Below are 13,467 nucleotides of genomic sequence, written 5' to 3'. Positions count from 1 at the left end.
TGTTTTCATACCATTATGATTCACACATCGGTTCCCATGTATGTCATAAGCTCCCGTAAAAGGTAATGGCTCTAAATAATTATTATATCTAAGATTAAAGTTAGGGGGTTGCCACCATCGACCCTTGATGCGAAACTCTATTTGTCCCTGGATAATTCTTGTAGGAATGACTAATTCCTGTAACTGCTTCCTTGCAGCTGCTGTCGGCTACGCATGTGGATTGCCTATGAGTGCCTGTATCTTTACTTTTATTCTCTCTTCACTAGAATCTTCGTCCTTCTGAATCATAAGTTCTTTCTGCTCTAAATCATTCATGAATTCCCCCAAACTTTAGGGACCCGCTTGAACTGTTTGCCCAAGAGCTTGAATCATAGGTGGGGGTATTGAAGCCACTTTTGAGGAATCATTACTCTCTTTATGGGGCACATCAGGAACATTAAGAGTTAACTTCTTGGAATTAATACACAAGGAAACAGCAATAATTACAGCTGCAAAGAGAATAAGGCAGAGTGCCAGCCAGCCTCTGCAAGCAGATCTGCGTGGTTCCGTGTAGCCTGGCACCTTGATTCGGGCAGATTGATGAGGGGTCGCTGGGGGCATAGACCCAAGGGCCGCGAGCCCCCCTTTCCCACGTAACTACCTCATCCAAGGCACTTGTCACGCAGGCGACACTGTCGTGGGCGTGGCAAGATACCAAAAGAATGCCTCTCAAAGGCCATTGATAGCTATTCTAAAATTTATAATGCATTTACCATTGTAGGAGGGATATTTATAACATGTTAGGCATAATTATGACCTGGTTAAATATATAATATATATGTGATATATGGGATAGTTATACAATATTTGATTATGACTGGAAAAATGTATTACTGGATTCTTGGACTTAGTTGGTAGATAGCCATCATTGGAGCAGCTGGACTACAACCTGCAGGCCAGTCTAATATATCCCCTTTCTTTCTATATATAGATTCATTCTATAAGTTTTGTTACTCTAGAGAACCCTGACTAATACACCAATTTATGAATGGATTATGCTCACTTATTTTGATGATGGCAGTTCTTCTTTCCCAGTTCACTAGTTCACACAGTAATCTCTTCAAGAAACATTCTCATAGGTACAGTAAGATGTTGTTGTTTGAATATTAAATGGCCTATTAATAAAAAAACAAACAAACAAAAAAAACAAAAAAACCCTCAGAGCCAGATATCATGGTGAAAGCTGAAGGATCAGTGATGCAAAGAAGGCCACCGCTGACCACTGTAGGGCCCTGGTCCCTGTTTTGGGTAGCTGTTGCCTTACTTGCTGACCTTGATGTCCTCCCTATGCTAATCTCCTGCCAGTTTCCACCCTCCTGAATGCTTACAGGAGGTTCCTTGTTTGTGTAGCCTGCATATTGGGAGTTAACAGCTCAGATGCAGGAATGTAGAACATCAGTAGTGAACTTCTGCCTTCTGGGGGTTCTCCCATTGTGATGTAAGCCTGTATTTAAGGCCTCCTCCCTCCTTCAATAATTGGCATTTGGCATTCTGCTAGGGCTAATGGACCGCTGTCTTTTGTCTCTGTTTTTTGATCCACAGCCCCTCACTTGGACATGGTGAACTGGTGGTGGTAGTGCGGGTGCTACTGCTATAAACCACCTCTCCAACTCCATGAATCCTCTGACTGAAAGCCTTTGAGTCCTCACTTGAATGGGGCTCAGTAGAACTGCTTTAGTTCCTGTTTCCTCATGACTTATATACCTCTCTCTGCCCTGCCATCACTTCCTGGGATTAAAGGCATGTGTGCTTCCCACTATGGGGATTGAAGGTGTGTGCCACCACTGCCTTGCTCTGTTTCAAGTGTGGCCTTGAACTCATAGAGATCCAGAAGAATCTCTGCCTCCCAAGTGATAGAATTAAGGGTATGTGTCACTACTATGTGGCCTTTATCTCTAATCTAGTGGCTAGCTCTGTCCTCTGATCCTCAGGCAAGTTTTATTAGGGTACACAATACATCACTATATTAAGGAATGAAGTTTATGAACTAGTTGGGTATCACTTAGGTCAATCAAGTGTTAGTCACCTGAAAGGAATTTTTTTCCTGCCCAACTGGAAACAGTTTTTGTTAATAAAAATATCTAACTAATTTAGGAGCTGACAAAACTCTGCTGCTATTGAGGAAGTGTTTTTATCTGAGAATACTAAGACAGGTGTAGGGCTGCAGTTATTTGAAAGCTTCATATTCTGGTTAACTGGGGTTGGTTATAGATAGTAATTTCAGATCTTTAATTGTTAAGAGCTGCACCAGCCATATAATTCATTACTCCTTATTTTGTGAGATATTCTCTCATACTACCAGCTGTGTTTGCTGAAACAGATGGTGAATTGTTTAACCTTTAAAAATCATTTTCTATAATTCTAGGGTGTTATTTGTACATGCACTCTGCTTCCTTTGTAAAAAAAAAATCATATAAATCTTATTTCAGACTGTAAGTTAATGTGCAAAATGCAGGAACTGAGGACGGACGACATTTGTGCTAACTTGGGAATCATTTAAAATAGTTTATTCTACAGCAAACTTTAAATTATTTGCTTATATAAACATGACAACTTAGAGAATGTTGAGTTTAAAATTTCTTTTTAATAACTACTGACAGATAGTGAATGACATTTAAGAGATGAATTTTACTGACATTTTCAACTGAACTAAAAATCCTGAAGCTCATTGAGGGAAAGGGCTTCCACTAAGAGAGAGAAATACCATGAAGTGTTGAAATGGTTAAGATGTGACTCCAATCAAGATTATTACAACTTACTTTTACAATTCAGGATGTTTCTTGAAGAAGAAAATTGAGGCTTTGGGTTTCTGCTAGGCATCCTGGCCAATTATACAGGGAATGCAGTTGTATTTTCTAGCTTTTTGCAGGCATGGGAAAAATATGTCACTGGCACTTTTATGAAAACTGACAATGAAACCTGAGACATCCCATCATGAAAAATTACCTCAAATAATTTGCTTCATTTCACTGTGAAGTTTTCTCCAGAAAATAATTGAAAATCATGTGGAGGGAGAAGAATAGCTGAGAATCTATGATGTAAACAGCATGTGCAAAGCCTGAGCAGCTTTTTAGTAGTCAGTAGACTAAGAAATCCAGAAAGCTGCACAGGCAATGAATTCACAAGGGCTTTTCTCTGCCTCAGTAGAGATGGAGTCATCTCAGCAACTAGTATGAGGAAGAGGACAGTGAAGCCCATGCTGTTTGATTACTATAATGTTTGAAAAAGGTGATTCCTTACTTAAGTATATCTTTTTTAACAACCAGGAATGACATATCTAGTTTTGTTTTTTTTTTTTTTAAATCTATGCTAACAATAGAAGAAAGTGCTTGTTTCTTTCATTTGTTCTAGAATATCTGCCAACTTGGCCATGAGGCATGTAAGGACAATGGTGGTTATAGAAATACAGGCCCCAGACATGAAAAATTGGTTTCATGACTTAATCTCTGTCCACCACTGATTACCTTGATGAAAGCTTGCCCACATCAGAGGCTAAGGTGAGATACTGGCAGGCAAAGACTTGGGTATGTGCCATTGACACTGAGAAGGAGTTGGCACATCTATGGATTTATGGTGGCATATGTAAATATGGAGGGTGTGGAGATGGCCATCTTTTAGCAAGCATGCTCCTAAGAATATTTGAAATAAGAGTGATCTTATGTAGAAGCCACTGCATTTTTTATAATATTTAAGGGTCTAGCCCTAATATACAATTCCAGGGGCCCAGGATAGAGGCTACCATCAGCAAGAGAATGAATCAAGTTGTTCAGAGCTCTTTCTTTAAATTCATTTATTCATCAGTCACCATCATTCAACTCTCTCCAATCTCTTCATTTCCTTGGTTGATTTCATGCAAATCCTCTTCTCACTAGGATATAGGATCTATATCCTATCCCAAGCAGCAATACCTCATGTTTTGTATACAGTACAAGATTGTAGAGGTCCCTGATAGAGGCTTCCTGGCAATTTTATTTGCAACCCAAAAGGGGAGAGATAAGAGTGGAGTCAGTTAGTAGTTGAAATAAATCAGAAAAGGAATTTATGTGCTAGAAATGTATCCTTACTGTGGTTAGGTGAAGGCATTGTGAGTCTATCATAAATGTGTTCAACTATAAACTTACAGGTGATAGGGTAGGGAGAGTCTGTAGGTCAATAAAAGTTAAAACAGTCACTTTTTCCTTTGCCACCAGTTTCCTAACATGGCCAGTAAAGAGTACTGATGGTTAGTCAATCTGCATCACAGTTTGAAGTGCCTGCTGGGAGGAAACCCCTTTGATCTAAGAGGTTACCTTAGTTGGCGGAGGGGGGTGGTGGGTGTGGTGGGGGGGTGAGGTGGGGGGTTGGGGGGGTGGAGGAGAGGTTCAGGCATCTAACAGATGGCCTGGTTAGCTATCTGTTCCTTGCTTGTATTTTAAGGCTTTGTTTGGGGTTGACTCTATTTTAGGAAGTAGCTCAACAAGGGTATTTGCAAAAGGCAAATACCCAAAACAAATGCTAAAGAGGGGGCCTGGAGCTCAGAGGCAGAAGGTTCTGTCTACACGTGACTATCCAGGTGTTTGAAATGGAGACTCTCACACACACACATACACATTTTAGGAGAATTATGAGCACAAGGAATGCATAGCACGGCACAACTGAATATTAAGCTGTATAACACCAATTGTCCCTGCTGATTGGCTTCCCACTCGACTGACCCTTGGTCTTGTATAGCTTATAATAAACAGCTGGACTTCTATTTCATATTCCTGTGGCTTGCCACAACTGTAGAGCTTTAAATGAAGGATTGACACAGACCTTATTGCTAACTACATTTTAAAGCACTGTCATATTTCCAGGTAAAGATATAGAGATTTTCTACCTGCCTGCTCCTGGCCTCATTCATCATTGATAGCTTGCCTCACCACAATGTATTGGTACTACACTAATGGGCTAGAATTGATGCACCTTTGCTCACTAAATTTCATAGGTTATAAACATTTCCTTAGTTCCCTGTGCCCTCCTTCTGCTCTAAGATCTCATCCTGGACTCCACCCTACATCTCATTACTAGGGATCTTTTTGGCCCAGAGTTACCCAGACTGGTTTTTCATTTCCTTGGTGGTTTAGAAGAGGAGAGGGTAGATATTTAGATAATTGTCTCTCTATTGTAATTTTCTGATGTTCTCATGGTCAGACATGGGTTATGAACTTGTGGTAGAAGACCATAGTGGTATAATGTGTTTTTTGTTTGTTTGTTTTGTTTTATAATATTAAAAGCATGTGCCATCAATATAGTCTCTCACTAGCAAAGGTGGCCTTGATCATCTGACTAATGTGGTCAGGTTTGTCCATTGTGAAGCTACTTTCTTGCTTTTGCCTAGCTTATGGTGTTTAGAAGAAAGTCACTTTGTATAGTATACAGTTGAGGGGCTGGGAACTATTCACTACTTCCTTGAAGCAAGAGCATTTAGATCAATTATTTGGGATTCTTCTGCTTAAGAGATTTGTATCTTCTCAAAACTGATCATTCATTCTTTTCAATTTGGAGTTTTGGATATTAATTTATACTTTGTATGGTAATGAAGTGCTGGGACTTTATGTTTATATGTGGACATTAGGAGTTCTGCCTGAATATAGTTTTGACATTCTCAACCTAATTTCCAGTTATTCTTCACTGCCTCATAGTTCCTCAGTGTGGTCAATCCAGATATTTGCCATATAAAACTGGTGGCCTCTGGGATAGCAAGTTACCACCTACCTGACTGACCCCATTCCAAATATATGATGAGGTAATGATGTAGAACACTGTGACTACACAGAAATAATGCCTGTTTTCTCTGAATCCATCAATAGAGGTCCCTTTGGGAAGCATGCTTAAATGAACTTGAGGCTCCAATAAAATTTCAAGCCATGGATTCATCTCTCTTGCCATTCTCCATTTGTTTACTGAGTATGCTGCACACACTCATACACAGACCTGCTTTTGTTATCTCACACTTTTAAAATATTGGTTTCTGCTATGTGCTTGTTCACCTTGGTCCACTGAACCAGCCTGGAGTCCGCGTGGCTGGTGGCTCTGGCAGAAGGCTGAGGTGGCAGCTACAGCGAAATGGCAGAGACTTTAGCTGACACTGGGTGGCTGCTGTTCACCAAGCCTCAGAGCCTGAATGATGCCTACAGGCGGCCCAGCAACTTCCTTGAGATCAGATGGACATGAGCAACCCACAGATCATGTGGGTTGGCCAGGGTCACTTCATCACCTACAAGATAAGAGTCAATACAAGTCTTCCTGTCTTCAAGCTGAAGGAATCTACTGTTAGAAGGAGATACAATGACTTTCAATGGCTTCAAAGTGAACTAAAAAGAGAGAGCAAGGTTGTAGTTCCCCCACTCCCTGGGAAAGCGTTCTTGTAGCAGCTTTCCTTTAGAGGAGACAATGGAATATCTGACGACAATTTCATCCAGGAAATGAAGCAGATTATCCTCTGGCCCAGAATGAATGTTTTGACAGGATGAAATAATAGATTAAAACTATACTCCATCTAAAATAAGACATGCCTGAATTTGGAAAGAAGAGGCAGAAACGAGACCATTAATGATTCATCTACACCAGTGAAGAAGTTGTAATTTAGCATGCTGCAGACACTGGTCTAACATGCCCTGGATATACTAACACATGCTCCCTTTCATTTTGTTTAGTTCATTTGCTTTAGTGGAACTCCCTCATTGAGCCTCTCCACTAGCTCTTCCCTGCCATGTCCATGTGCACACTAAGCCTCACAAGCCCACAGAACCTGAGTCTCTACCTAAAGTTGCTGACTTGGCCTTATTTACAGTTTCTGTGTCATGTTTCTTTTTGAATCCAATTAACTAGAACACCCCCCCCCCCAAACGTGTGATGCCACCACTCGGTCCTAATTTATGTGCAGGAGCACAACAACCATTTGTCTCCAGTGCCACACATATGAAGTGTACTTTGTGTGCAGAGTGTGTATTTCGTCTGGCCTGTAATCCCCTTCACATGGAAGATTAAAGAGGGAAATCTTTATATTCTGTATAAAAACAAAATCAAATTTATAGGAATTAACAATCACTGGTCATTAATATCCCTTAATATCAATGGACTTAATTTGTCTATAAAAAGACACAGGCTAACAGAATGGCTAAGAAAGCAGGACCCATCTTTCTGCTGCATATAAGAAACACACCTCAACTTCAAAGATAGACACTACTTCAGAGTAAAAGGCTAGGAAAAGTCTTTCCAATCAAATATTCTTAAGAAGTAAGCTGGTGTAGCTATTCCAATATCCACCAAAATAGACTTCAAACTGAAAGCAATCAAAAGAGATCAAGAAGGACATCACATACTCATCACAGGAAAGATCCACCAAGATGAAGTTTCAATTCTGAACATTTATGCCCAAATACAAGGGCACTCACATACATAAAAGAAGCATTACTAAAGCTTAAATCACACATCAAACCCCACACATTAATAGTGGGAGGCTTCAACACCCCACTCTCACCATTGGACAAATCTGCCAGATTGAAACTTAACAGAGAAATAAGGGACTTAGCTGATTTTATGACTCAAATGGACTTCTTCAATATCTACAAAACTTTCCACTCTAACACAAAAGAATATAACTTCTTTTCAGCACCCTATGGAACCTTCTCTAAAATGAACCACATAATCGGTTACAAAGAAAATCTCTTTAGATACAAAAAAAAAATTGAATAACCTCTTGTATTCTATCAGACCACCATGGTTTAAAGTTAAATTTCAACAACAACAAAAATTAAAGAAAGCCTATAATCTCATGGAAACTGAATAATGGTCAACTGAATCACCAATGGCTCAAGGAAAAAAATAAAGAAAATTTATACACTTCATAGAGTTCAATGAAAATGAATATACTACATATACAAACCTATGGGACACCATGAAAGCAGTGCTAAGAGGAAAATTCATAGAACTAAATGCCCACATAAAGAAGCTGGAGAAATATCATACTAGTGACTTAACAGCACACCTAAAAGCTCTAGAACAAAAAAAGGAAAGTAACCCAGAAAGAATAGAAGCCAGGAAATAATCAAATTGGGAGCTGAAATCAACAAACTAGAATCAAAGAGAACAATACAAAGAATCAATGAAACAAAGAGTTGGTTCTTTGATAAAATCAACAAGATAGACAAGCCCTTATCCAGAATGACCAAAAGGCAGAGAGAGAGACCATCCAAATTAGCAAAATCAGAATTGAAAAGGGAGACATAACAACAGATAATGAGGAAATCCAGAGAATCATCAGTTCATACTTCAAAAAACTCTAATCCACAAAACTGAAAAATCTAAAAGAAATACACAATTTTCTTTTAGATTGGTACCTTATGCCAAAGTTAAATCAAGACCAGATAAAGTATTTAAATAGACCAATAACCCCTAAGGAAATAGAAATAGTCATTAAAAGTCTCCAAACCAAAAAAAGCCCAGGACCAGATGGTCTCAACACATCATTCTACCAGATTTTTAAAGAAGAGCTAATACCAATACTCTTCAAATTGTTCCTCACAATAGAAACAGAAGAAACATTACCAAACTCCTTTTATGAGGCTACAGTTACTCAGATTCCCAAGCCAAACAAAGATGAAACAAAGAAAGAGAATTACATACCAATCACCCTCATGAACATTGATTGATGCAAAAATACTCAGTAAAATATTGGCAAACAGACTCCAAGCACACATCAAAACTATTACCTACCATGATCAAGTAGGCTTCATCCAAGGGATGCAAGGTTAGCTCAATGTACAAAAGTCTGTCAATGTAATATACCATATAAACAAACTGAAAGAAAAAAAATGATCATTTCTTTAGATGCCGAAAAGGTCTTCTACAAATTCCAACACCCCTTCATGATAAAGGCCTTGGAGAGATCAGGAATACAAGGAACATAGCTAAACAGCTAAACATAATAAAGGTAATTTACAGCAAGCCAATAGCCAACATCAAATTAAATGATGAGAAACTGAAAGCAATTCTTCTAAAATCAGGAACAAGACAAGGCTATCCACTCTCCCCATATTTATTCAATATAGCAACTCTAACTAAGCAAGTGAAGGACCTGTATGAAAAGAATTTTAGGTCTCCAAAGAAAAAAACTGAAGAAGATATCAGAAAATGGAAAGATCTCCCATGCTCATTGATAGGTAGGATTAACGTAGTAAAAATGTCAATCTTACCAAAAGCAATCTATAGATTCAGTGCAATCCCCATCAAAATCCTAACACAGTTATTCACAGACCTGGAACAATACTCAATTTCATATGGAAAAAGAAAAAATAAAACCAGGATAGCTAAAAGAATCCTATACAATAAAGCAACATCTGGAGGCATCACCATTCCTGACCTCAAGCTCTACTATAGAGCTACAGTAATAAAAATAGCTTGGTACTGGCATAAAAACCAACATGTGGACCAGTGGAATCGAATCAAGATGCTGACATTAATCCACACATGTATGAACACCTAATTTTTGATAAAGAAGCAAAAACTGTACAATGGAAAAAAGAAAGCATTTTCAACAAATGGTGCTGGCATAACTGAATGTCAACATGTAGAAGACTGCAAATAGATCCATATCTGTCACCATGCAAAAAACTTAAGTCCAAGTAGATCAAAGACCTTGACATAAATCCAGTTACTCTGAGCATGATAATAGAGAAGGTAGGAAGTAGTCTTGAATGTACTGGCACTGGAGATCACTTTCCTAAATATAATACCAGTAGCACAGACACTGACAGCAACAATTAATAAATGGGACCTCCTGAAACTGAGAAGCTTTTGCAGGGCAAAGGACATGGTCAATAATAAAACGACATCCTACAGAATGGGAAAAGATCTTCACCAACTCCACATATGACAGAGGGCTCATCTCCAGAATATATAAAGAACTCAAGAAACTAGACATCAAAATACCTAACAGTCTAATTAAAAAATGGGCTACAGAGCTAAACAGAATTCTCAACAGAAGAATCTCAAATGTCTGAAAAACATTTAAGGAATTGCTCAACGTCCTTAGTCATCAGGGAAGTGCAAATTAAAACAACACTGAAATACCATCTTACACATGTCCAAATGGCTGCGATCAAAAACACAGAAGAGAGCTTATGTTGGAGAGGATGTGGAGTAAGGGAACACTCCTCCACTGTTGATGGGAATGCAAACTTGTACAGCCACTTTGGAAATCAATATGGCAGTTTCTCAGAAAATTGGCAATCAATCTACCTCAAGACCCATATACACCACTCTTGGGCATATACTCAAGGAATACTCAATCATACCACAAGGACACATATTTAACTATGTTCATAGCAGTATTATTTGTAATAACCAGAACCTGGAAACAACCTAGATGCCCTTCAACTAAAGAATGGATAAAGAAAATTTGGCACATATACACACACAATGGAGTACTACTCAGCAGAGAAAAACAATGACATCATGAGGTTTGCAGGCAAGTGGATGGAACTAGAAAATATCATCCTGAGTGAGGTAATCCAAACTCAGCAGGACAAACATGGTATGTACTCACTCATAAGTGGATACTAGATGTAAAGCAAAGGATAACCAGACTGCAACTCCCAGCTCCAGGGAGGCTAGCTAGTAAGGAGGACCCTAGGAAGACACATGGATTGCCCAGTGATGGAGAAATGGGTGAGATCTCCATGAATGAACTAGGGGTGAGGGGATTAATGGAGGGCAATGAGCAGGATGGGGAATGAGAGCTTATGGGAGCAGGAAGTTCAAGCTGGAATGGGAACAGAGTGGGAGAACAAGGAAAGAGATACATGATAAATGAAGACACTATGGGAATAGGGAGAAGCAGAGTGCTAGAAATCCACAAAGAAGACTCCACTATAGACTACTGGAAATGGTCAAGAGGGTGCCTGAGCTGATCTACTCTGGTGATCAGATGGCTGAATAACCTAACTGTCATCATAGAACCCTCATCTGGTGACTGATGTACTGATGGTGACAGAGATCCATGGCCAGGTGGAGCTCCAGGAGTCCTGTTGATGACATAGAGGAGGGATTCTATGAGAAAGAGACAGTGAGACCATGATTGGAAAAAGTACAGAGACAACTAGCCAAACTAGTGGAAATACATGAACTGTGGACCAATAGCTGAGTAGCCCCCATGGTACTTGACTAAGCCCTCTGGATAAGCAAGACAGTTGTTTAGCTTGAATTGTTTAGGGGGGCCCCAGGCAGTTGTATCAGGACCTAACCCTAGTGCATGAGCCAGCTTTTTGGATCCTAGTCCCTATGGTGAGACACTTTGCACATCCTTGGTACAGGGAAGAGGGGCTTGGACCTGCCTCAACTGAATGTACCAAGCTCTGCTGACACCTCATGGGAAACCTTGCCTTGGAGAATGTTGGAATGGGGAGTAGGTTGGGGGGCAATGCTGGGGGTGGGAGGAGGGAGGATGAGGGAATATGTGGTTGGAATGTAAAATGAATAGAAAATCTCTTAATTAAAAGAAAAGGAAGAAAATAAATAATCTAAGAAGCATCTAGAATGCCAAAGTATGGTTGAGAAGGGCCCAAAGTGATACAAACAAATGTGAGAAGTAAATATTAGAACTCATATTTGTTTACATTTTAAATTGATTCCTTGAAGAAAATGGCTAGTTTTTTAATTATCACAATGAGGTAATAATTATGATAGTAATGCATGAAGATAAATATTTGTTGTGGAATGAAATATTTGTTTATGAAAAAATAAAATATTGGTTTCTCTGTATCTCATTTGATTGACACATCTTTTCTTCTATGAGCCACAGAAATATGAATTAGGAATTCAACTGCCACTGTCAAAGCTGACCCATTAGAGCCAGGGGCTCTGGTGGAGGTTGAAGCCAAAACTCCTTGAGTTTTGGTGATACTGATTTTTGAATGTATTATCTATTTCCTGCAGTGAATTTCTTATGGGATATTGTAGCTTTCCCAATTGATTCTTTTCCCAAGAATTTCTAACAGTGTGTTGATGGTTTACTGGGCACAACTTTCACTATGCATTTGGGATATTTGGATAACATCCCCAGCTATGTGTGAAAACAGTCACACAGTCAAAAAACTTGGTTGAGCAAGTTTGTGTTCCTTTCTCCAATGTAAACTTGGAAGTCTGCCTTAGAGGTCCTACAACTATCTTAATTGGGAGGCATTTGGTCAATGTTAAGTATCAAGGCAAAAATATCTCATTTGAGACATTCTTGGAATCCTAAGGTCATAGAATTATATCATGTCTGAGTTGTTGATTCACAGCCTTTAGATAGATAGGAACAAGTGTGCCCTGGACTTACCCCACCTGCAGATAGAAAAATGCTGCCCCAAGGTAACCTCACACTAAGAAATTTTACCTCCTTTTAATCAGCTTATTATCTAACCATAGTTAGGAATGCGGTATTATACATGCATCTCTATTTTTCCCTTCTTAGGTTTCCCCAATTGATTTCTCCCTTAATTTGACCTTCCCTTTAAGAGTTCACAGAGTCCTTTACAAGTCACCATCTCTTTGAGTCATTAGAGAGCCTGATAGTCCCTGCCTTATAGGTTTTTTATGACCCTGAATGAATTCAAGCCTTGTGACCTTACTTTTGCCAGAAAATTGCTAATTGTATGTGTATAAAAACTGAAAACTTCAGAGACTTGAGGTAGAACTAAGATAGAACAAAGAACAGCAGAGGAAATTATGAGAGAGCGAAAAGAAGCTGTAGATTTAGAATTAACTTAGAACAATAAAATGGATGGACTAAAAGAGCATGGTATGCATAGATTTTTCAATATTCCTAAGATTAGATTTCCTAGAAATCTGGTTTTTAGATCTCCCATGGACCCTGGTAGAGGGTTATTTGGGGCTGGCCTCCTAAAGCCCCTTGTCACTTTTCTCCTGGCCAATATTTCCCCAGAGAGCAGCTGTCTTGTGACAAACCAGACAGAGAGTGAAGATAGGAGTTACATGAGCATCTGTAACTACAGACAACTCCATTGAGAGGGACACCTGTCATAGGATGGATGAGCATCTGTAACTACAGACAACTCCATTGGGAGGGACACCTGTCATAGGATGGATGAGCATCTGTAACTACAGACAACTCCATTGAGAGGGACACCTGTCATAGGCTGGATGAGCATCTGTAACTACAGACAACTCCATTGGGAGGGACACCTGTCATAGGCTGGGTGATTAAGTCCTAAGTCATTCTTCAGGACAAAGAAACATTATGAAAGATGCATTGTAATGTCTGTGGCACTTCCCTGAGTACCAAAAGGTAACATTTAGAGTTTAACAGTCAGTTTTCTTAAGAAAGGCCACAAGTCAAAAATTACAGAAAAACACATAGCTCACCATCATGCTTACACATGTTCACGTATGGTACACTTCAAT

General features: G+C 39.3%; 1 pseudogene; it reads left to right on the top strand.

Annotated features, from left to right (window-relative positions):
* The first annotated feature begins 6,126 nt into the window (after positions 1–6,126).
* On the top strand, positions 6,127–6,579 carry LOC118577188 (annotated as a pseudogene).
* Positions 6,580–13,467: the final 6,888 nt, after the last annotated feature.

Source organism: Onychomys torridus, chromosome 2 (genome assembly GCF_903995425.1).
Source record: "Onychomys torridus chromosome 2, mOncTor1.1, whole genome shotgun sequence".
NCBI classification, from domain to species: domain Eukaryota; kingdom Metazoa; phylum Chordata; class Mammalia; order Rodentia; family Cricetidae; genus Onychomys; species Onychomys torridus.
The sequence above is the reverse complement of the archived record's forward strand: the minus strand, read 5'-3'. Positions and strand labels throughout refer to the sequence as shown.